This window comes from Nannospalax galili, unplaced genomic scaffold (genome assembly GCF_000622305.1).
Source record: "Nannospalax galili isolate Female #2095 unplaced genomic scaffold, S.galili_v1.0 scaffold6, whole genome shotgun sequence".
NCBI lineage: Eukaryota > Metazoa > Chordata > Mammalia > Rodentia > Spalacidae > Nannospalax > Nannospalax galili.
Genome location: NW_008355036.1, coordinates 930,440 through 956,581, shown reverse-complemented (window position 1 = coordinate 956,581; position 26,142 = coordinate 930,440). Strand labels below are relative to the sequence as shown.

The following is a 26,142-nucleotide window of genomic DNA, read 5'->3' as shown; positions in this document are numbered from 1 at the left end:
CTGAGATAGGAGAAAGCACAGAAATCTTTGTAAGTCTCCTGTGTGATCCTAGTGTAAGGCAGATCTGGCTAGCTCCTGCACAACAGGGAAAGAAAAATGCAAAATCATTCTAAAAGTAATTTGAGAACTGATTACAATGAGACTAAGACCTGATTTTGGCAATCACCAAGCAAAGCACAGAGCTCAAAATTCTCAACCATATTAATGATGTGAATAAATATTCTTACATAAACTTACAATGGCCAAAGCCCCCACCTTATAAACAAAACAAAACAGGGGCGGGAGAGACGGCTCAGCGGTTAAGAACACTGACTATTCTTGCAGAAGACCCGGGTTCGAATCCCAGCACCCACATGGCAGCTAACAACTGTCCAGGTCCAGGGGATCCAACAGCCTCTTCTGTCCTCCTCGGGCATCGCACGACACGGGTGCACTTACCTACATGCAGGCAATACACACATACATATAAAATAACAATAAATAAAAAATATTAAAAAACAAAACAAATCTGGGCTGGATGACTCAGCAGATAAAGGCATTTGCTACCAAGCCTGACAATCTGAGTTCAGTTCCAGAATTCACATGGTAAGAAACATAGAACCAAGTCCTGCAAGCTTTCTGACCTAAGCACTTGAACAAACACACACACTCATATAAATACATACATACATACATACATACATACATACATACATAATAAAAGTTTTAAAAATCTTTTTGTTGCTAAACAAAAGCTAAGCAGGATCCTGTCCATCTTCCTTCAAAGTATGCAACTCATCAGCTTCTCTAATACATCTGTGAGGTCTAATTTATGTCTTAGAATTTTAGAAGGGCTGGGGTAAGGATGAACTCACTGGTCTCTTTGCCAACTACATTGCTCCCTGGGGAATTTGCTTTCCAGCTTCCACTTACTACATGGTCACAGTAAATCAGTACCAGACACCTAATGAGGAAGCATGAGAATAAATAGGGCTCATGGAAGTCATTTGAAGACTGAAAGCTGGCTGCAAATGATTCGGAGGAATATTGAGCAACCATGCTGTTCACTATGATTTACAAAGTTCCCAGCACCTTCCCCTCAGCTCCCTTCTGAACAGCAGCATCATTTGCAGAAAGCACAGGGAAACAGATATCACCTGTGGCCCGGTACGCCTGTGCATGCACTACTCCACCCGTATGGCTCAAATTCTTTAGTTGAAGTAGCAGTCACAGTAACTAAGTAGACTTTCAAGTGGATTTTCTGCAGCCTGAAAAACTGTAGGTGGCTTTGGGTGGTAAGTATGCCTCAAACATCACACATCCAATGCCTCACAATAAAATCCTAGGCAATGTAGACAGAGGCACAGTAGAAGTAGTAAGCTGTTTCCTCAGTAAGTTTGCTGTACCCTGACTCCTGAAAAGTATGGTCTTTTGTTTAGAGACTGAATCAGGACTAAGAATCTAATTCACAGCCCCCACAGACAGGCTAATGAGGGCCTCACCTGTTTTTCCTCATCAAATTCTCTTTCTTCAACCATAGCTAAATGTAAAACACAAAATGGCAAAACAAGTATTAACAAGGTGATAAACCCAGGTAGATGATATATTAAGGCACTTATTTATAAAACTGTACCCGGGGGCTGGAGAGAAGGCTTAGCGGTTAAGAGCACTGACTGCTCTTGCAGAGGACACAATTTGATTCCCAGCACCCACATGGCGTCTACAAACTGTCCTTAACTCCAGTTCCAGGGGAATTCGACATCCTCTTCTGACCTCTGAGGCATTGCACAACATGGGTGCACTCACATACATGCAGGCAATACATTCATATACATAAAATAAAAATAATAAAACATTAAAAAAAAGCCTGTACCTTAGGTTAAGGATATAGCTCAGCGATAGAGCATTTGCCTAAAATGTACTAGGCCCTAGATTCTATCTCTAGCACAGGAAAAAGGAGGAGGAAGAAGAGGAGGAAGAGGAAGAGGAGGAGGAGGAGGAATAAACCAACCAATAGAGAATCCCCTTTATCTTGGAGGCTGGGGAGATGGCTCAGTTGGTAAAGTGCTTGTTATGCAATCATGAAGACCTGAGTTTGGAGCCCCAGCACCTGCATAAAAAGCTGGGTGAAGTGACTCACCCCTGTAATCCTGCACTGGGAAGGCAGAGACAGGAGGATCACTGGAGCTTGCTGGACAGCTTTTTGTCAAATTGGTGAACTCAAGGTTCAGCAGGAAACCTTGTCTCAAAAAGATAAGATTGAGAACATAGAGGAAGACACAACGTTGACCTCTGGCTTCCACACCCATGCATGCATGCATGCGCGCACACACACACACACACACAAACCTCTATCTTGGGCAGCTCAGTGGTATGACACATGCTGTGCATATGCAAAGCGTGTGTTTATCACAAACATTGTAAAAAAAATGCACACATACACACAAAACCTCTCTTAAGAGCTATGGGGCTGGAGAGATGGCTCAGCAGTTAAGAACACTGGTTGTTCTTGCAGAAGACCTAGGTTCAAATCCCGGCACCCACATGGCAGCTAACAACTGTCCATAATTCCAGTTCCAGGGGATCTGACAGCCTCTTCTGTTCTCCAAGGGCACTGCATGACATGGGTGCACTTATCTACATGCAGGCAATACATGCATATACATAAAGTAAAAATAATAAAATGAAATTTTTTTTTTTTGGTCTTTTTGAGACAGGGTCTCCCTGTAGCCCCAGATGTCCTAGAACTCACTATGTAGACCAGGCTGGCCTTGAACTTGCAGAGATCTGCCTGCCTCTAACCAAAACTATGAAAACAAGATTTCATTATCTTGATAACTGAAATACCATTTGTCTTACCTAACTCACAGGTCCATTGTTAACAGAAAGTAGGATATTTGTTACTATATACCAATAGTACAGAGTATACTGCAGCCTTTAATTATGTTAACTTTAGAGTATGGCTACCACAGGCTATTAGATCGTGAAACATTTTATCCAGGAAACATTTTATCCAGAAGTCTTATTTTCATTATTAAACAATCGACATGGGAATAAATACCTTTTACTATAGGCACGAGTTTTGTCTTACCTGATGTATTTCACCAGAAAATATATTTAACTTCAAAATTATAGAATTTTAAAACTATATGATTAGCATTTTTTTTTTCTTCTTCATAGAGAGACAAACATTCACATTTGGAAATCTCAGTCCTCATGGATGGCACAATTACTCAATGGGTAAAGGCACTTGCTACCAAGCCTGACAACCTGAGTTCAATCCCCAAGACCCATGTGGTAGAAAGGAGAGCACTGACTCCTGCAAGTTGTCCTCTGACCTCCACAAATGTGCTATGCCATGAGTGTGCCTACCTATCTACACACACAGACACAGACACAGACACACACATACACAAATAAATTTTTATTTTGTTTTTTAATCTCAGCCCTAACTATTCTTTGCAAATGTTTAACTGGATTATTTGGTGAAGACTACAGGTTAGATTCATTTACACATGCACTGAAAAGAGTTAAATGAGATCACAATATTGGAATCCCTTGACAGATGCAGCTCTTTATTTTAAAAATCAGCATAATCATAGTTCAATTGATTCAAAATGCAGACTGTGAACATTCGATGTTACTTAAGTAAACAAGTAGTGGAATAGTAATAATACAGCTGCTGCCATTTACTGAGTATCTCTCAGGTGCCAGGCACTGTGAAATGCCCTTTAAATACTGGCTTTCAAAAACATCCTCACCACAACCAAGAATGGTTACTTGTTCAAGGTCAAAGCACTAAGGGGAGTTTAACTCCAGACCCATTACCACAGAGCTTGGACCTCTTTTCCCTCTGCAGCAACAACTTTCACCTTAGACAAAGCGAGGACCCAGCAGGGTTTACATTTGCTGCTGTCTCTTCATCTTCCACCAGATGATGCAATGGCAAGGCTAGACTGCATCTCAAGGGAACTAGACGAGGTTGTAATTTACTCAACCCACAAAGAGCTTTAATTGAGCAAATTGCTCAATAGTCAGAAAGCTAGGTAACTACAAAACCATAGTGAAGGGTTCCCATTGGAGAAGGAAGGAAACGGGGGGATATGTATGTGTTAGGTGGTTTTTTTGAGACAGAGTCTTGCCATGGAAGCCAGGCCAGACTTGAACTTGTAGTCCTCCTACCTCCACCTGCCTTTATTGGCATGTAACACTAAGTCCACCTGACTCAAATGGTTCCCACTGTAAAAACTCAAATGCGTTTTTCAAAAGCACAATGTTGAGGACTGAGAATGACTCTCAGTGAGTAGAATGTTCACCAAGTGTTCATGAAGCCCTGGGTTCAATCCCTAGTAGCGCATAAACCAGGTGTGGTGGCAAAAGTCTGTAATCACAGTCCTGGGGAGCTGGAGGCAGGAGGGTCAGAAGTTCAGTGTCATCTTCCTCCGCTACACAGTAAGTTCAAGGCTAACCTGTGCTACATGAGACCCTGTCTCAAAACAAACAAAAAGCCCCAGTGTTTATCAAATGTCTTTTCTATATGTAACACTATTTTATGTACTGGAGAACATATTGGATGGAAGATTTCATTAGAAACTTCATAGGAAAAAATATTCAGCAGAAGAGGAAAACAAATACCATTTGTTCAGCATTGTTCAACAAAGAGCATCTGTACATACAATCTGTGTGCACAGAACATAGTAGCCCTCAATATTAATTGAATCAATCCATACCATGGGAATAACAAATTTTTTCTGGGCTTATTATATGCAAGTATTTTCCTAACAGTAGGACACGGAACATTAGGATAGGCTTTTTCAATGCTTGTGAATGTGTGTGTGTGTGTTTATGTATGTACAGATGTATGTGCACATGTGAGTGGACATGAGGACATGAGGACATGAGGACAACCTTGTTTCTCAGGTGCTATCCACCTTTTTTTTGTTGTTGTTTCTGAGACAGGGTCTCTCACTAGCCTGGAGCTCACTGAGCAGGCTAAGCTGACTGGCCAGCCAGTATCACAGATCTCCCATCTCTGCTTCCCTCCAGCACTGGAATTAGGAGTGCACTGCACCCACACCCATTCTGTTTTCTGGTTTGGGGGGGGATGCCTATTGAGACAGGGTCTCCCTGTAACCCCAGCTGGCCTGGAATTCACTATGTAGACCAGGCTGGCCTTGAACTCAGAGATCTACCTCTGCCTCTGCCTCCCAAGTGCTGGGATTAAAGGCATGCACCACTAAGACTGGCTTTTTTTTTTTTTTTTTTTTTTTTTGAAACAGGGTCTCACTATGTATCTCTGATCAGCCTGGAACTCACTATGTAGACCTTGAACTAACACAAGTTCTGCCTGCCTCTGCCTCCAGAGTACTGGGATTAAAGGCTTGCACTACCACACCTGGCTTATTTTTTTTACTTTGGTAATAATGCTATTTTCCCAAATAGTCACACAGTCCTACCAGTCAGGCATGAAGGTCACTATTATTCAGTACCCTTAGGATCTGGTGTTGCCTACTTCAATGTAGGTGAATAGAATTTAGCATTGCGTTTTAATTTACAGTTCCTTAATTATTTATAAGGTTGCACAGTTTTTCTTGTATCTCTCAGATGTGGGCTTCTCGTTTTCTAAAGTGCCTGTTCTAGACTTTCACCTGTCACTGTATTAGCACATGCTTGAGTCTCTTTTCTATACAGAAGTCATGCAGATTCTGTTCCATATTCACTTCCTAAAGCTTTCTAGTTTTGCTCTTCACCCATCATGATTCCTGGGTGTTTGAATAATGTCGAGTCTACTTCCCGACTGCTTGTGGTGTTCCGTTAACTTGCTGAGAGCAGGTTACATTGTCTTAAGTATTAGTTCCTGGTCTCTAGCAGAGAAGTTTCTCAACTTGTTTTTCAAGAGTTAGCTGCCCTTTAGTTTTAACTTTTTGTTGGTCTACACTATAAATCTATTCACAAAGGACTGCTATCTTTTTAACATTGAATATCCAGTTCTTGAACTCCTGTAATTGGGTTTTATTCAGTCACTTGATAAACTTTTAGATTGTCTTCCTATAAAATCTTACACATACTTCTTTCAATTTAGAATATATATGCAGGGATAGGGCTATAGCTCAGTGGTAGAAGGCTTGCCTAGCATGTATAAAGTGCTGCTCTCTAGTACCTCGAATATACAAATGTGCAGGGGGCTCTCCCTTTCTTCACGGGTCGTTGGCCACCAGCCCACAAGGGCAGGGAGAGCAGAAGCGGCGAACGGGGTCAGGATGGCCAGTGAGCACTGACAGAAGACAGCCCTTCCGGGGAGACTGATCACAGGCACAGTGAACAGCAATAATACAGCTCCAGACACAGTGAAAACAGCTCCGTTTATTAGTGGGAGAATTAGGGAATTTATAGTGTGGAGGCAGTAGCAAAAGCCTCAGTTGATAGGTGCTCATAGTATGCTTTATTTACATGTGGCAGTGGGCTCCTATCTTCCAGACTATCAGACAATGCCTGATTATCATATAGAAAAAAACCTGGTAGTTTCTATGCCAGAGGTCATGTTTCAGATAAGGCATCTGTGTTTGGCAGCACTTCAAGGTGAGCCAGGAAGAGAGCAGGAGGCCCCCTGCTGAAAAGGGGAGCTCTTCCATTTGGCACTGAGCCCCTTAGGGCTATCCGAACATGGAGATCTGCAACCCTAACAGCAGGGTTCCCCAACACAAATGTATCTGCTACAATTTATAATTGTTGAAAACCATGGGCCTGGAAGGGAGGGGTTTGGGGTTTTTTGGGTTTTTTTTTGTCTTTTTGAGACAGGGTCTCCCTGTAGCCTCAGCTGGCCTGGAACCCACTTTGTAGACCAGGCTAGCCTCGAACTCACAGAGATCTGCCTGCCTCTGCCTCCCAAGTGCTTGAATTAAAGGCATGCGCCACCACACCCAGCTAGGGAGGTTATTTTTTAAATAATTTTTTTTATGTGCATGAGTGTATTGCCTGTATGTAAGTGCACCTATGTCATGTAATGCCTTTGAAGGTCAGAAGAAGGTGTTGGATTCCCCTGGAACTGGAGTTAGGATGGTTGCTAGCTGCCATGTAGGTGCTGGGAATCTAACCTAGGTCCTCTGCAAGAGCAGCCAGCGCTCTTAACCACTAAGCCATCTCTCCAGCCCTGGGAAGGTATTTTATAAGGATGTATAAAAAGACAAAAAAATTTTGGTGAACTACTTGGTGCCATGGCTTAGTTCAATATCCCTAAAAGCCCACATTTAAAGCTTGTCCCAGCTTAGCACTGCTGGGGGGTAGTCAAAACTTCAAGGAGTTCTGGGTTGGAGAGATGGCTCGGCGGTTTCTTGCAGAAGATCCGGGTTCGAATCCCAGCACCCGCATGGCCGCTAACAACTGTCCATAACTCCAGTCCCAGAGGATCCAATGGCCTCTTTTGACCTCTGCGGACATTGCATGACACGGGTGCACTCACCTACATGCAGGCAATACACGCATACACATAAAATATAAATAATAAAATATTTTAAAAAAAAAAGAAGTGAGTCCTTTAGGTCAGTGGGGGAGGGTGCCCTCAAGGAAGACTGTGAAACCTTAGACTCTTCTTTTTCACTTCCTGGCCATGTAGTAAATGGCTTTACTCTATCAGTTGCCACATCATTGGCCAAAAAGCCAGAGGGCATCTGACCATAGACCAGAACCTCCAAAACCATGAGCCGAAATGAACCTTTCCTCTGTATAGGGTGATTACCTTAGGTATTTGTTCTAGTGATAAAAAGCTGAATAGGACACCAGGAGTTTGGTATAAGTATAATAAATATATTGCATTTGCAAAGATCCTAAATGAAACAAAGTCCACCAAAACACAATGACTTAGTTTCATTTTAATTCTAGAGTTATTATTTTGTAGCTACAAAATACTTTATTTCAATAGGTCTAAGGCATTTGAAAGGGCTTGACTGTCACATAAAAAAGTGTTCTGAACATCAATGCTTATAGGTCCTTATATTTATAAGTGATGAAGTAATTAAGATGCAGGGGCTGAAAGGCTAGGGATGTGGTTCAGTGGTAGAGCATTTGTCTAGCATGGGTTCCATCCTTAACATCACATACACACAAATCCAGAATAATTTTCAATTCATCAACTTTGAGAGAATAAAGGAAAAAGTGAATAAATGATGACAAAAGTGAAACTCATTAATATACACACCACTAAGACTGAGAATCTAAACCTCTTGCTCCTATAGGCTGTCTCTCCCTCGTCTAATTCACTAAATCTATCACCTTTTCCCTTTGTAAAATTGAACACTGTTCTATCAATGTCACATATTAAGAATTTAATATAGGGGGCTGGAGAGATGGCTCAGCAGTTAAGAGCACTGACTGCTCTTCCTGGACTCAGGTTCTGTTCCTAGCACCCACAGTGTGGCTCATAATTATCTGTAACTGCAGCTCCAGGGAATCTGACACCTGCGTGACTAGCACACAACACGGGTGCACTTACATACATGCAGGGAAAACACTCACACACAGAAAATGAAAATAATTTTTTAAAGAAAGAATTCAGCACAAATAGGTGCCTTGGAAAGTTAGTCAAACACACCATGAGCTTTGGTTACAGGAGACACAAAGAAATCAGTCTTGCACTAGACTGGAAGTGTACTCTCTGGCCACTAGCTTTCATAGTGCTGAAAGGTACTATGTAGGCTGTGGGAAGAGAAGAGTCATCAACAGTCTTACTCATTTGTAGGTCCTACGTGCTACACTACCAATCTGAGAGGCAAAATGTGCCACTGGTGCAACAATGCTATGACTGTTATGAGAGGAACCAACTGATTTCTGGTTGGATTTGAGGCCTGCTCCACAGGAGAGAATTCCTGTCAGGTACTGTAAACCTGGTCAAAAGCCTGTGGTTGAGGAGATCATGGGCCCTAGTGGGGAAGCTACTATTGTTGTTTTGTTAAATAGACGTGTATCCATCAAACTGCCTTCTAAATATTTAGGCTTACGCACATAAACTAGTGCTGCTATCAGCTTTGGTCAGAGAACTTCTTTTTGTAACAGATAGTGGTTATTGCAGAAATTCATAACTGGTCAAAGTGCTGAGAATAAGTGATTATTGAATGCTAAGAGATAAATGCATCTTTATCATACATACCAATGCTCAGGGAACATGGAAGAGGAAACAGAAAGAATGTAAGAGCCAGAGAGAGGGGTGGGATGCTATGGAATGCTGTTTTCCCAGCATGACACAGTCACTACACTCATAAGCTCCCAGAAGCTGTGATTACCTACACAAGATTGACCTCATCCACATCCTGTCATAGAGGGGGTAGGGACTCAAGAGGCCCCATTCATCCCTGAGGATTTATAAGCAATTAATGGTGGCAAGGGAGAAGGGCTCACAAGGACCCTCCTTTTCCTGAAGACCTATAGGCAGTTAATGGCTGATGGGAGCGGGAAAGACTTTTTCTTCAGTCATGGACCCAGTAGTAAGTGCCCATGCTCCTGTAAATAACCTCTTAGTAAGCATCCCTCATTTTAAAACAGTGGGAGGAGAAAAGGACAACAGGAGAGGGAAAGGGACAAGAGAGGCTAATGAGGACGAAGATGATCGAAATACATTCTATATATGTATGGAAATGTCATAATGAAACCCATCATCACATATAATTTATAAAACTATGTGCTAATATTTTTATTACTATGTACTAATATAAATAATAAGTCAAACACAAAGCAATAATTGAAGGAATTTCAGCTATTCTTCTATTGGAAGGTCATTATATTAAGGCTGATCATAATTGTGGTTTTGCAACAAGACTGAAATAACCCCCAATAAATTGCATTCAGGGTTCTTCAAGGAATGTTAAAATCAAGGTGGCATTTTATTTCAAAAATAAGAATTTGGGGGGCTGGTGAGATTGCTCAGCGGTTAAGAGTACTTGCTTCTCTTTTAGGGGAACAGAGTGTAATTCCCAGGACACACATCCAGCAACTCACAATGCCTTTAACTCCAAATCCAGGGAATCCAAGTCCCTCTTCTGGTTTCTATGGACACCTGCACATGTGTGCATACCCACACACATAATAAAATGAATCTTGAAAAAATAAATTTTTGGTGCCAAGCATGGTAGCACATGCTTTTAATTCCAGTATTTGGGAGGCAGAGGCAGGTGGATCTCTGAGTTCCAGCCCAATCTGATCTACATAATGAGTTCTGGTCCAGCCAGTGCTATATAGTAAGATATTCTCTTTATAAAACAAAAACAGGGGCTGGAGAGATAGCTCAGCGGTTAAGAACACTAGCTGTCCCAGCACCCACATGGCAGCTAATAACTGCCTGTAACTCCAGCCCCAGGGGATCCAACAGCCTCTTCTGTCCTCCGCGGGCACTGCACAATACAGGTGCACTTACCTACATGCAGGCAATACACACATATACATAAAATAAAAATAATAAAATAAAATAAAAAAACAAATAAAAAAAGAATTTTGGATCTTGCCATGTTGTGCTTCCCACATGTAATGATACAGTAAGGAGGCCCTCACCAAGTGGCAGCACCATGCTCTTGCACTTTGTGCTTCTAGGTTCATGAGCTAAAAAAACTATATTCCCCATCAACATACTCTTGACAGAACCTAGGGCCTCATATTTGCTAAGCAAGATTAAGGACTCAGATTCCTAACAAATTTCTATTCCTTTAAATTTAAAAAAAATAATTTTGAAAAAAAAAAAGAAAGAAAAACTGCAGATACCATTTTGAAGGTTGTTCAAAGTTCATTTTATTTACTCCTTTGTTCTTCAAAACATTTTAGAACCTAGGGAGTGAAAATACTCTTTTGTATTGCAGTATATGTGAAGAAAGCTTAAAACTGTGCTGCTTTTAAGAATTTATAATCTGTTTAGGAAGCAAGAGAAAAGCAAAAATAATCACCATACAACAGTCAATAATGCTATTACCACAAAGCAGTACAAACTCCTACTTGGACCTCCTGAGCCAGAAGGGTCACTCTGCAACGAAATGGTCAGCAAGGTTCTGATTTTTTTTGGGGGGGTATTTCAGCTTGCTCTAGTACAGGGGCGGCAAACCATAGCTGCAGATGGTTTCTGACCCCTGCTAAGATTGGGCTTAATATTTTTAAATAGTTGGAGGTGCTCAAAAGAAGTATATTTCAGGGGCTGGAGAGATGGCTCAGCAGTTAAGAGCATTAGCTGCTCTTGCAGAGGACCTGGGTTTGATTCCCAGCACCCACATGGCAGCTAACAATCGTTCATAATTCCAATTCCAGGAGATCCAATGCCTTCTGACTTCTGAGGCTATTGGTCGACACAGGTGCACTTACCTACATGCAAACAATACACTTATACACATAAAATAATAAAAAGAATAAACCATAAAAAAGAAGTATATATTTCATGATACATGAAAAATGTATGAATTCAAATTTTAGGGTCCAAAATGAAGTTACTGAAACATAGCCATACTTCCCAGAACAGAAGAGTATTTCTGTCAAAGACTGTATCACACACAAGGTCAAAAATATTTACCACCTGATCCTTTACCAAAAAATGTATCCATCCGAGCCCTTGGTGAATGCCTATGGTCTCAACAACTGAGAAGTGGAGGCAGGAGGACCACCGGAGCACAGGAGTTCAAGGTCAGCCTGGGCAGCACTGTTGAGACTTGTCTCAAAAACAGAAAAAGAAAATCTAGTAGTCACTGTTTTCAAGAATGGGTGGGATTTTGATTGGCAGTACAAAAGGAGGTAATTGACGAGAACATTTTAACTTGAGTAAGAAGTGAAACGTAGCCTGGGTTTGATCCCTAGAATCATAAAATACAAGAGTGAGAGAGAGACAGAGAAGAGAAATAAATATGAAGAGAAAATCCAAATGATTACAGGTCAGTGGGAAGACCAATTTGGCTGAACAGAGTGAAGTCCAAGTCATGTAAACAATTACTGAACTACTTAGTACCATATGCTTTGCTACTGAACCATTCTGGTGACTGATTAGCAAGCATCCTCATAATAGTCTGAGACTGGTATTAATAACTGAGAACTGAGTTAAATTATTTGATAAGGAAGCGTATATTCAGAGACGTTAGCTTGCCAAGACCATAGACAGAAAGTTGAGCAGCCATGAATGCGGGTTCCTTTGCTCCTGGGGCCCATGCTGTGAAATACTGCACTGTAACAAACCTCCTGGAAGGATAGGGAAAGGAAATGCAGCTATGGAAGCAGATCAGGGCTAAACTGTCTACATTTTCAAATCCAGGAGTAAAAATGGGATTTGTAGATGATATTTTACCACATGGACACTTGTCTCAGGAGCTGATCCAAGGTAGTTCACAAACTCAAACTATGATAGCCTTTTTCTTTCCTTTTTTCTGTTTTATGACCTTCTGCTAAATTCCGGGAGAAAAAAAATATGTGAGTTTGATTTTCTCAACTTTCTCCTAGAAATATCTCTAAGAAATGAATGGTAAACTACAAAAATTAATAAGGGCTGAGAGCACAGGAGCACATGCTTAGAATTGCTGGTTTCAGTACTCGGCACTTAAAAAAAAAATCAGTAAGTAGCAGAGAAGTTTGGGGAAATGCAGATGATTATGCTTAACTTTTTAATGGATGATGAGCTCACAAATGTCATTTTAGGAAATAGTCTGATGGCTCAATGGGTAAAGTGCTTGCTGTGCACTGTGGGAAACTAAGTTCACATTCCCACAACCCACATAAAAAGCCAGGCAGCATTTGCCTGTGATATCAGACTTGGGAAGCAGAGACAGGAGGATCCCGTGGGTCTTACTGGACAGTCTAGCCAATCAATGAACGCCAGGTTCAATGGGAGACTCTATAAAAAAGGATGGTAGAGAAGTTGCTGGAGAGATAGCTGGGTGGTTAAGAGCCCTTGCTGTGCAGTTATAAGGACTGAAGTTCAGGTCCCAGCACCTACATAACAAGCCAAGTGTCCCTCAAATGTCCATAATATCAACATCCACTCCTGGCCTCTGCCTGTGCACCTGCAAACAGGTGTGGATACACATACAGACACACAGGCACGCACACGTGTGCACACACACACACAAATCTATTTTTAAAAAAATACATGGTATGGGGGCTGGAGAGATGGCTCAGTGGTTGGGAGCACTGGCTGCTCTTGAAGAGGACCCAGGTTCGATTCCCAGCACCCACATGGCAGTTAACAACTGTCCATAGCTCCAGTTCCAGGGTACCTGACACCCTCTTCTGACCTCCATGGGCATTGTACAACATAGGTGCACTTACATTCATTCAAGCAATACATTCATACACATAAAATGAAAAATAATATTTTAAAAATACATGGTGAAGAACAATAAAGGAAGCCACCTAACTTTCATCCCTAGCTTCCAATTACGCACACAAAGGTACATGTACCTGCACACACGTACATACAATACCATACAAACACATAAATGATGTCATTTTATTAAGTTCAGATGATTAATTGAATATATTAACTCTACAACATTTAACACAATTATCAGTAAGTAATTCTAAGATTAAGACACTCTTCAAAGGAATTGTTTCGGGTTTATGAGAGCTAGAAACAACATAACCACTAGAAAAATCAACACACCTACAAATTAACAGTATCTATTAGTTGAAACCATAGGAATCTAAGTTTATGTACATTACATCTATGGATACCTGAGAACACCCCTCATCTACCACACTAAAGCTGAGCTATTCAATGAAAATATGGGAGCCACATAACTTTAAATGTTCCAATAGCCAAAGTTTAGCAGCAGAAACAGGAAAATTATGATGTTATTTCTTGGGGGGGGGCTTTTTGAGACAGGGTCTCCCTCTAGCCCCAGGTGGTCTAGAACTATGTAGACCAGGCTGGCCTTGAACTCACAGAGATCTGCATGCCTCTGCCTCCTGGGTGCTGGGATTAAAGGCATGTGCCACCATGCCCAACTATGATGTTGTTTAACTATCTCACATATTACCATTTCAACATTTTCAACATTGACTTTTTTTCATACTAGATCTGCAAGTGTTGGATGTATACATTTCACAATATTATATTTCATATGAGTCATAGTTCAAAAGTTCAGTAGACACAGGTGGCTACTGACCACATAGGATACTACATAATGCCAATCTAAGGAAGCACAGCAAGAGAGGCTATTTGGATTATCAGAGTCAGTCCCTGAAGCTGAAAGACAGGAAAGAAAGTCAGTGTTTAGCTTCAATATTCTTTTTATGTGTGAGTGTTTTGCCTGCATGGGTATGTGTACCTGTGTCATGTAATACCCACAGAGACCAGAAGAGGGCATTGAATCCCCTGGATCTGGAGTTACAGATAGTTGTTAGGGCCATGTGGGTGCTGGGAACTGAACTTGAGTCCTCTGCAAAAGCAGCCAAATGTTCTTAAATGCTGAGCCATCTCATCACCCCCTTCAATAATCTAATTTTTTTAAAAATGTATTACACAGCTAGGGGTAGTGATGCACACCTTTAATCCCAGCACTCAGGAGGTAGAGGCAGGTAGATCTCCATGAATTGGAGGCCAGCCTGGTCCATATAGAGTTCCAGGCTAGTCAGGGCTTCAAAGTGAGATTTTATCTCAAAAGACAACAAAAACAAAACAAATTTTTATTATAGGCCAAATGTGGTGGCACATGCCTTTAATCTCAGAATTCAGGAGGCAGAGGCAGGTAGACCTCTGATTTCAAACCAGCCATAGCCACACAGTGAGACCCTGTCTCAAAAAAAAAAAAAAAGAAAAAAAATCCATTTATTGGGGGGTGGGGGTAGTGCATGCATGTATGGCATGCCAGTAGAGGGCAATCTGTGGGACTGAACTCAGGTCATCAGGCTTGGCAGCAAGCCACTGAGCTATCTTACTGCTACTGTGACCTCCCCCACTTGATGTTTGAAGTAAATGAGTTAAACATAAAAATAACAAACAGTAGTGGGCTATTTCATCAAATTGCCAGTAATCTGGCAGTCCTTGTTTGGAATCAAAGTCCTGTACAGTATTGATTTTATAACAACTACTTTTTTTTTCAATATATATTTTTATTAAATTTTTGTGTACTTCATACATCTTAATCATATTTAGACTCCCTCCCCTATCTGTACCCCCAGAGCCTTTGTACATTTTAATTAGTCTTGCTGTAATTTTGGAATTATCCATAATCTCTTCTTTCCTCACCAGTTCCCTAAACACACATCCCCCTCAATTCACTAAACTGTTGCAAAATTATCCAAGAAGAACCACTTCCAGGGGGCTGGAGAGACTGCAAACCTGTTAAGAGTTCTTGCTACTCCTGCAGAAGGGATCCAGGCTGTTTCTATCATGCACATGGTGGCCCACAACCACCTGTAACTCTAGTTACAGGGGATCCGATGTCCTCTTCTGGCCTCCTCCGATACCAGGCTCATACTTAGTGCACATAAATACATGTAAGCAAACACTCATACACATAAACACAATCTAAAAAATAAAACTACTTCCATCGGCTTTCTACAACCTGAGCAAATTTTTAATCTACAGGTATGAACGATGGGAAGAGAGACAGGATTTCAGAAAGGGAATGCAAATGTTTCAGAACTAAAACTAACAAAAAGATGCAGTGTCACTCAGAAGTTCCCAGAAATAAACTGGAGTCGTACCAGTTCAGAATGTTCCAGACAAGTCTCCAGTTACAATGAGTATTCTAAAAAGAAAAGGGGCCAGATACCCTTCAATCACTTAAATGGTGACTCAACTCACCCACATAAACAGGTAATTGCCAGAGCAGTGTGGCTTCGGTAGGGACCAAAGTAATCTAGAAAAGCTCCCTGTTACCTTCCTGCTCCTACTCCAACCAAACCCCCAGGAGAATCACAGCAGGACTACTCTGAAAGACTTGGTTGGCCTTCACTTTGTCATGTGTGGGTGCCAGCTGTGCACTGGGGACTGAACCCAGAACCTAACTCACACACACACACCAGGTACACACTGAGCTACATTCCTAACATTTCCTTTTCTTAACTCACTAACCAAATTTCCCTTAGCTAATCTGCCCAGAGTACCTATCATAAGTTGAAACAAGCTCTACTTGTGGAAAAGCAAACTGCTGCCAGGTAGGGATGGGGAGTCTTAACTGTAAGAAGACTGTATTCACAGTGGCAATAAGTATATCATTATCCAAGTTTAAAACAAACTGCTGAACAAACTCTCCAACAGAATGCTTATTAGTTTTTCACCTTATTTTTACCAAATGAAATCATTAATTTACCCGTGTTTCCTAGCGCTTAAAATGTAAACTTATTGAGAAAACTGAAAATTTTAACTCGGTGGTTCTCAGCTCTTTGATCAGTTGTTATCCAGAAACCTGTCCTTGTCAATTAGCTTTTTGCTTTTATTTATTGTGTGTGGTGTACCCACAGATGCATACAAATGTGTGTGCACATGCAGAGGCTAGAGACTATCTTCCTCTATTACTCTCCACTTTGAGACAGTGTATCTCAGTGAACCTGGAGCTCACTTATTGAGCTAGACTGGCTGACCAGTGAGTTCCCAGGATCAGCCTGTCTCATTTCACACCCAAGCTCTGGGGTTACAGAAATGCTCCACTATGCCTGGCTTTCACATGGGTGATAGGGATCAGAACTCAGGTTGTGCTTAAGCAGCAAGCATTTACCCACTGCCATCTCTCCAGAACCAGGTTTTGCTTTATTTTTTAAATAAGTGGGAGGACGAGGCACATGTGCCACAGTGAACACATGGAGATAAAGGACAACTTTGTGGAGTTCTCTCCTTCTACCTTTTAAGTGTATTCCTAGGCATGAGCTCGGGTCGCCAGGCTTGTCAGACTTGGGAGGCAATAGCTTTACCTTGCTGAGCCATCTCACCCACCCACGTTTTGCTTTTAAAAAGTAAAATGAGCTGGGTCTAGCATAGGCCTTTAATGCCAGTACTCAGTAAGCAGAGGCAGGCAGATCTCCAAGTCTGAGGCCAGCCTGGTCTACATATCAAGTTCCAGGCCAACCAAGGCTGTATAATGAGACCATGTCTCAAAAAACAAAGAAAAAACCATAAAATTAATGAGAATATTACTCTTTAGTGTAAACGACTTCATGAGGCCCCTTGAACTCAGAGACCCACCTGCCTCTGCCTCCCAAATGCTGGGATTAAAGGTGTGTGCCATCACACCTGGCTTTTTTTTTTTTTATGCTGCTTATATATTTTGTTTTCTATGATGATCATGCATTAGTGTGAAAACTAGAAGAAAACAACCAAGCAAGTGGAAAAGGTCCCCATGCCAATCAACTGTTGTGCTGGATTGACATGCCACAATCACTAGGTAAAAAAACATTCAGGGTCAGTGAAGATGGAACCTTGCTTATCTAGACATGCTCACCTACATTCAGCCTTGGAATACACAATGTATACACTACTTCTGGTAGAGCATGATAGAAATCATTAGGGAAAATAAAAATGCTTTCTCTGGAATAAACAGTAAGACCCTTGCAAAATAAGAAAGTATAGCCAAAGGTGAATGCTGGTGTCTGAGTCACAAGGTGGAAAAAAATACACCTACTAAAAAATCGATACCCTTTTCCTTTAAAATGGTCCATTTTATGTCAGTTTCATCTCAATTTGCAAAAAAAGCAAACCTTGAAAATATATCAGATTAACAAACATTGTTTAAACATTGCTTGAACCAATTAGTTCATCAGTGCAGAAGCTGTTGTGGCGACAGCGGTGGTCTGGTATAGAAAAGAATACAATGTAAAGCTGTTTACTCGCCTGCCATCATAGAGCTTACAGCAGCAGTGGAGTGAGTGGTTAAGAGTCAACAGGTCAGAAAGACAGGCCACAGTCAGGAGCGATTCTGCTTTTAATGGGGAAAAAAAAAAAAAGGCACCATCGGGTTTTAAAAAAAAAGAGTTGTGAGAGATGAGCAAGCAAGATTTTAACAGACGAAAAAGCAGAGTATCGGACTTGGCAGGGTGGATCTCATCAAGATAGCACAGTCACCCCTCCCTCCTCTTGCTTAAGTGTACAAATAGATTGATTGAAAAGGGGCTGAAATCCAACTAATCCACATAAAAAAGCTCAAAGAAATGGCATCAAATTCAGCAGCGTTCGTGTGCCAGGAAGGCAGTGACTATTCCATTTTGCCTTCTACAGTACCTATAATACCAAACTCAAGTGAGATCCTGGCTCAAAAATAAACTATCAACCTGCTCCCGAGCGCACACTGGCCTCGCCAGCCTTTGCGGGGACCCCGAGACGCCGGCGGGGGGGGGGCCCTAGCAGGACCAGGACCTCGGCCTCCGCCCTCCCAAGGTGCGCCAGGGTGTTTACAGAACCACCGGCTGGGGCCATCAGCACTCCCTCGCAGGCGGGGCCTCGGGCCCCCGCGACGCCGACTGGTAAACACCAGGCCTGGGGACCCACTATCCACCGAAGGTGGGCGGCGTGGGCTCGATGCACAAAGCATCCCGAACCCGCGGCCACGCGCGCACACCCCCCCCGCGCGGGCCCCAGCCCCGCCCCGCCGAGCCGGACCGCAGCAGACCGCGCGCTGCCTAACCGCCGCGGCCGCCGGAGCACGCATGCCACCCAACTGCCGTCCCGGCCCAACCAACGCGGGCAGGGGAGGCGAGGTGCGCGCGGCCGGCGGAGCGTGTGAGCCGCTTGGGGGTCGCGGGGGGCGGGCTGCGCGCCTATAAGGCTAGGGCAACGACCCGCCGCAACCCGCGCCGGACGCGGAGCCAGGACGGCCTCCCGAAGCGGGCCGGGGCCCCTTCCCCTTAGAAGGTACAGATGGTTTGACCCCCCACCCCGAGCGAGGTGCCTTGTCCCAGCCCCGGCTGGACTGTACCATCGGGCGGTGCCGCCGGGATTTCTCCCCCCCACCACTACCATCAGTTCCCCCCCCCCCAACCCGGGTCCGCGGTCGGTTGGCCCCGGCCGGGCTCTGAGACGCGGAAAGAGTTGGGCGCCATTTTGGGTGGGACTAAGCAAAAACGAAACACTCTCCCAGTCGATGGGGTACTCTGGACCCTGCTTTATCCAGTTCCCTTAATCCTTTAGGTACTTACACGACGTTGGGTGAGGGGAGCTGGAAGATCAGCGGGTCCCCGATCCTCTCTCCCTAGGGGTGATGGAAATCAAACCCCCCCGCCGCCTCCAGGTGGTTCTTCCCGCCGCAGAGTGGGAGCAGCATAAAAGGCGGGGTCTTATTAGCATAATCTGCCTGGCAACCTGATCTTGATGTTATGTGATTGGTTAAACTCTGTAAGTCCCATGCTGTGCCTAGAGACGAGAAACGCGGGGCCGAACTGACGAGCCCAGATTTGAGAGTCATGACGAAAATTCTGAGCCGCTAATTCACTCGGCAGAGAAGCCAAAAGGAGATTCACACAATGGCCCAATGACTGAAGCCCTCTTTATTTCGTGCTCTGCTGTTCATGTAAAACCCAATAGAAGTGCGGGTCTCTGGCGGTGCTTGCCTGCGTTTGTAATCTAAGCCAATCAGAAAGCCCGATTCTTGCATCCAGGGTCAAGGCCTTTCTGGGGACCGTGGCGCGGAAGTGGAGGGAAACGGTCCAGCGTGCCCGGGTGGCCACCGTGGATGGGCCACTGCGCCCCCGGGTTTCCTTGCCCACCTTACCCCCACATGGAAGGTATCTGGGGCCTGGAAGCCTCTGGAAGTGTGGCACATGTCTTCCCAACCTGGCGCGGAGTTGCATCCGAATCCATTGGCTTGCGGGGCTCGGACAGAACTGAACCTTGGCACCACGCAGCGCAGGGCTGGGCGCGTCAGGGACACGCCTTTCTGAGACCACAGTTTCCAATCTAACACCTAGGGACCGTTCTGTAATCAGTCCCGTTGTACCTTAGAGCGCCTGCACTAGTGTCTCTTTTCAATCATTTACCAGTCTGGAGCAGGATTTTCTCGTAACAATCGAGGTGGAGATGTGGCTCAATTGATGGAGTGCTTCTCTAGCATGCATGAAGCCCTGGGTTAAATCCGCAGCACCTCATAAAACTAGCAAGGTTGGGGCGCCAAGCAGATAGGGGCTGGAGAATCAGAAGTTCAAGGCCAGCTTGGACTACTTGAGATCACCTTGTCTGGCGGTGGTGGTGGAATACTGGCTAGCCAAATGACTTGCTTGTTTCCTAACCAGACATAAACATCCTTGTATCCCTTAGGATTGCCTTCTCAAAGTACAGCCACGTGCATAGAAGCCTGTGCTCAGGCTTTGGAATGAGACATTCGGATCAACTTAACCCACTGCTAACAGGAATTGAAGCTACAAGTCAGAGCGCCTACAAGGCTCTGCGCATAAGAATTTTGCTCTCCACAGCCTTGGCCTTGCTGCTGCTTTGAAGAGTAAATGAGATGATATTCTAAAATACTAAGCAAAGTACTTTTTTAGCACACTGTTTGGAATTTAACAAGTGTTAGTAATGATAAAACTTACCAAGTGATAGCCAGGTAGCTCAAGTACATGATCCTAACTCTTGGGGGCCAAAAGCTAGACGGAAGACTGTTGAGTTTGAGGCTAACCTTGGCTACATAATGTAGTTCCAGGTCAGCCACGGCTCTACAGCAAGATTCTGTTTCAAAACAGCCAACAAAATGGCTGAACTATTGGTTAACCAAGAAAAAGAGAGAAAATGCTACTAAGCAAAAGATGAGAGAATAGAAAACCCACAGAGAACTAAAGCTCCTTTAACTATATTGCTTACAGGTTTGTTTGTTTTTGTTTTGTTTTGTTGGTCTTTTTGAAGCAGGGTCTCCCTGTAGCCCCACCTGGCCTGGAACTCACTATGTAGATCCTGCCCTCCTCTGCCTCCCAAGTGCTCCGATTAAAGCCATGGGCCACCATGCCGGACTTGCTTACAGTTTTTAAATAACTGTAAACTTTTTATTTATTTTATTTATATGTTATTTTTAAATAACAGCAAACTTTTTATTTATTTGATCTTTTTGAGGCAGGGTCTCTCTGTAGCCTCAGCTGGCCTGGAACTTGCTATGTGAACCAGGCTAGACTAACTCTCACAGAGATTTCTCCTGCTAAGATTAAAGGCATACTCCACCAAGCCCAGCCAGCAAAGCCTTTGATCCCAGTGCTGGGGAGGCAGAGGCAGGCGGATCTCTGTGAGTTCAAGGCTAGCCTGGTCTACACAGTGAGGTCCAGGCCAGCTAGAGCTACAGGGAGAACTTGTCTCAAAAAGAAAAAGAAAAAAAAAAAGATGTCATGCCAGACATGGTGATGCATGCCCTTAATCCCAGCACTTGGGAGGCAGAGGCAGACTGATCTCTGTGAGTTCATGGCCAGCCTGATCTACATAGTGAGCCCCAGGTCAGCTGGGGCTACAGGGAGACCCTGTCTCAAAAAGACAAAAAAAAATAAAATTCAAAGAGATAGCTGGGCAAGGTGGTGGCACATGCTTTTAATCCCAGCACTCTGGAGGCAAAGGCAGGCAGGTCCCTTGAGTTTGAGGCCAGCCTGGTCTTCGTATCAAGTTCCAGGCCAGCCAGGGCTGCATAGTGAGACCCTGTCTCCAAATAATTTTAAAGTTAGGACAGCATTGTAAGGTAGCAGTAACCCAATGAAGGGACCATGTCTTGTTTTCCATGAACTCCAGGAGCAGCCCTGGACATGGAATACAGGCTCTCAGTAATAAGCCTTGCTGAATTTAGTTGAAAGCATGAAAGGAAGGCTGATAAGGCAGACCCACATTTATGGTGAGCAGCACTAGTCACTCTCTGAGTACATACACAAGGAAGCCGTTTGCTTTCAAGTGGTTATATAAGTCTCTGGAATGGTCCCTCAGTGCTATGAGCAGACAGTGACAGAAGTGGACAGATCCTCTGTGGCCTTGGAAAGCTGACATCTCCTATACCCAGGGCCTCTAATGAGATGACTCTTTTTTGAGATTTAACTACATTACATCTCTGATAGACTGAGAGGCCAGCTTATCAGAAATGACCCAAAATAGACCTCACTAGGAGAAATGAGTCTGACTAGGAAATAAATGTTCTGAAGCCTTTCTTTTTGGAGTGAGGTTATAATGTATGATATGAGGAAGCCAACTTTTATACTACATATTTCTTTTTGTTAATGTCTTGGTTATTATCACATTTACAGAGGTCTTCATTACTGTTCTTGTGTGTGCCTGTGTGTGCGCTGCTGTATGCAGATGTGCATGCACATGTGTGAAGGCCAGAGGTCAACCTCAGGTATGTTCCTCAGGATGGCTGTCCATCTTATTTTCCCAAAGCAATCTTTCTTTTTAAATTTATGTGTATGTGTCTATGTCTGTGTGTTTATGTGTACACACAGCATATGCATGCACCATGTGTGTTCAGGTGCCCTCAGAGGCCAGAAGAGGGCATCAGATCCTCTGGAGCTGGAATTACAGGGGGGTTATGAGCTGCCCAATGTAAATGCTAGGAACCCAACTCAAGTCCTCTGGAAGAGCAGTAACCACTCAACTGCTGAGCCATCTCTTAGTCCCCCATCTTGTTTTTTGAAATTAGTTCCCTCACAGGGATCTGGGGCTCACAGATTAGACTAGGTAGGCTGGCCAGTGAGACCTAGGAATCCTCCTGTCTGTCTCCCTAGCGATGGGATTACAAGCACACTGCACCATGTCTAGCTTTTTATGTAGGTTCCAAAGATCACATTGAAGTCCTCATGCTTATGTATTCAGCAACTGCTTTATGACTGAGCTATCACCCAAACTTTAGTATTTGTTTTTATGGTATTGTGGATTGAACCCAGTAACTCATGCATGCTAGGCAAAAGCCTTACCACTGATCTATATCGCCAGCTCTTGTTTTAATTTTTTAATTTTCAGATGGGAATCTCATTAAATTGCCCATACTAGCATTGAACCCTTTATGTAGCCCAGGCAGGCCTTGAATTTTGAATTTTGAGTCTGCTGCTACAGCCTCCTGAGTAGCTGAAATTACAAACCTGTTTTGCCAGGCTTGCTCTAAAACTTTGAAATGCACAAATATTTCAACAATGCATCATCCTATCAACAAAAATCTGCTTTCTATGATGTGACTTCTTGACTTCTTCCTTTTTTTTTTTTTTTTTTTTTTGAGGTAGGGTCTCCCTGTAGCCCCAGCTGGCCTGGACTTGGACTGGCTATGGAGACCACGCTGGCCTCAATCTCACAGAGATCTGCCTGCCTCTGCCTCTGCCTCCCTAGTGCTGGTATTAAAGGCATGCACTCCATGCCCAGCTGTGACTTTATATTTTTATAAAAAATTTTACGCATGGTAGCATTTACTGTGCAGGAAGTACTTACGTACTTATGGAATGTGTACCATGTCCCAGTCATTGCTCTAAGCAATGAAGAGGGAAGAGAGAACAACACAAAAGTTCATAGACAATCCAGTCAAATGGAGGCAAGAGAAGAAAATTCACAAGTAGTTCCAAGGGAAGGTGTTAGGAAGAAAAGAAAGCAGGGAAATCCAAAGGAAGAAGGAATGCTGAGAGTTGGAATGTGGTATCAAAAATGTTCTAGCATTGGAGGGATGACTCATTCGGTAAAGGGTTTGCCTTACAAAGACAAGGTCTCAAGTTTGATCCCCAGAACTCATGTAAAAGACTCCCTGCACCCATGTAAAGCCATGCATGGTGGCACATGCCTCCCCAACTCTGGGGCGGCAGAGACAGGAGGTATCCATGGGGCTCGCTGCCTAGCCAAAGAAACATAATTGATGAGATCCAGGCCAGTGAGAGACCTTGTCTCAAAGGAGGTGGATAGCATGGCATTTCTCAGGATGGCACTAAAGGTTGTCCTCCAGCCTCCGCACACAGGCGAGCATGTACACAAACACACACACACACACACACTTATACTTTTAAAAAAGTCCTTCCTAGATACTAATGAGAGCTGGGACTAGAACGACAAAGCAAAAGAAGGCCAACCATGTACCCCATATTAAGATCTTGGGAAACATTCCAGCCATTGAAAATAGCAAATATGAAGCCCTTGAAGTTAAAGGGGGGAAAAAAAAACATTGGGCTGGCAATATGGCTCAGTAGGTAAAGGCATTTGGCATACAAGCCTGATGACCCAAGTTCCATCCCTGGAACCCACATAGAGATGGAAGAAGAGGGGGCTGGAGAGATGGCTCAGTGGTTAAGAACACTGTTCTTGCAGAAGACCTGGGTTCAAATCCCAGCATCCATATGGCAGCTAACAACTGTCCATAACTCCAGTTCCAAGGGATCCGACAGCCTCTTCTGTCCTCCAAGGGTATTGCAGGACATGGGTGCACTTACCTACATGCAGGCATAACATTCATACACATAAAAAAAAAAAAAAAGATCGAAGAACAGAACCAGCTGCACAAGGTTGTCATCTTTCCTCCATAAGCATGCTGTACACTATGACATGTACATGCTGCCCCCCCCCATCATGCACATAATTTTTTTAGGGGTCTGGAGAGATGGCTCGCTTAGCAGTTAAGAGCACTGGCTGCTCTTGCAGAGGACCTGGTTCAATTCCCAGTACCCACATGGCAGCTAACAGTCGTCTATAACTTCAATTCCAGGGGAATCTGACACCCTCTTCTGACTTCCATGGACATTGTACAACACAGGCGCACCTACACACTTCCAGGCAAAACACTCAGACACATAAAATATTTTTATGAAAAGTAATTGTTTGAAATCATGGTATGCACAGATTCACCTATTCTTTGGGGGAGAGGGAGGGTGAGAACAGGTCTCACTATATATCCCTGGCTGGCCTGGAACTTGCCATGTAGATCGGGCTGGCCTCCAACTCACAAAGATCTTCCTGCCTCTGCCTCTGCCTCCTGAGTGCTGGGGTGAAAGGTGTGCATCACCACGCCCAGCTAGATTTAACTATCATTGAAAAAATATCCATTAAGCACTATGTTTACTAGGCACTGCACTTGGGTGCCTTGGGAGTCATCAACTGATATCTAGACAAAAGGATATAGCATAAAAGCTTGTGCCTTGGTGGAGACTCCACTCTGAGGAATGAGAAGGGCGAGGGTTGCTGAAACACAAAGCAAAGATAAAGTGATAGAAAAGAGCCTGGGGAAATGGCAGGGGCATCGCACAGGGCCTTGAGGCTCTAGATCAGAGCTGTTTAAGTCCATTTTAAACAAGGGAAAAAACTTTTTCTCTTAAGACAATTTAGCTGCTCCAAGGTACCTATTGTGTTGGGAGTGGGAGTGAGAAATAAGACAAGGAGTCTGTCCCAATATGCTTTAAACAGGAAATGAGTGATCTTAACCAAAGCAGGAGTGTAATGGGAAGTGTTTGCATACCGTGAACACTTACACATGGATGAGATATGGGACAGGGTGGTGGTAGCTGGTAATGACAAGAGGGTGATCAAGAATGACTCATGAAGTTAGACTTGAGTGACTAAAGGGTGATACATTAACTGAGAAAGAGTGGGAAGAGTGGGAGAGAAGTGGTTAGAAAAGTGAGAGTTCTCCTATATTCAGTGTCTTAGGGCATGGTGGTGCCCACCTGTAATCCCAGCACTCAAGAGGTGAAGGCAGGAGGATCAGGAGTTCAAGGGTAGCCTGAGTTACAATGGGATCCTGTCTCAAAATGAATAAATAAGTAGTATATTCTCAGAATCTAAGGAAATAGACTGATTTCTTGGATTCAAAGAAGAGATTGGTGCTAGAAACACAATTTTACATTTTTAAAAAATATTTTTATACCGGACATGGTGGCGCACACCTTTAATCCGAAATTCACATGTCAAAATCACAGAGAAAAAATAATAACATGAAAAACCAAAATAACATATCACCACCAAATACCAGTAATCCTCTAGAGGAGCACAAGGAGAACCCCCTAGAGATAACCCAGGACTGAATTTAAAAGAACAGTCATAAACATGATCAAGGAATTCAACAAATTTAAAAAACACATGAACAAACAAATCAAAGAACTAAGAGAAGATAGGGATAAACTTGTGAATGAACTCACAGAAGAGATAGAAACATTGAAGAAAACTCAGGCAAAAATGTAGAAGTGAAAAACTCAACAAGCCAACTTGAAACAACAGGGGGAAGCCCCACTGCTAGAATGAATGAAATGGAAAACAGAATAGCAACACTGGAGGATAAAGTTGAAGAACTGGTCCACTCAAACAAAGAT

The 26,142-nt window shown here is 43.3% G+C and overlaps 1 protein-coding gene across 1 annotated transcript in view; it reads right to left on the bottom strand.

Annotated features, from left to right (window-relative positions):
* Prdm10 (PR/SET domain 10) overlaps nt 1–19,698 on the bottom strand; it is a 143,836-nt gene extending 124,138 nt beyond the window's left edge. Inside the window, exon 1 of the mRNA XM_017802922.2 lies at nt 19,060–19,698. The gene's annotated coding sequence lies outside the window, so the exon portion shown is untranslated. The remainder of the gene's footprint in view (nt 1–19,059) is intronic.
* Nucleotides 19,699–26,142: the final 6,444 nt, after the last annotated feature.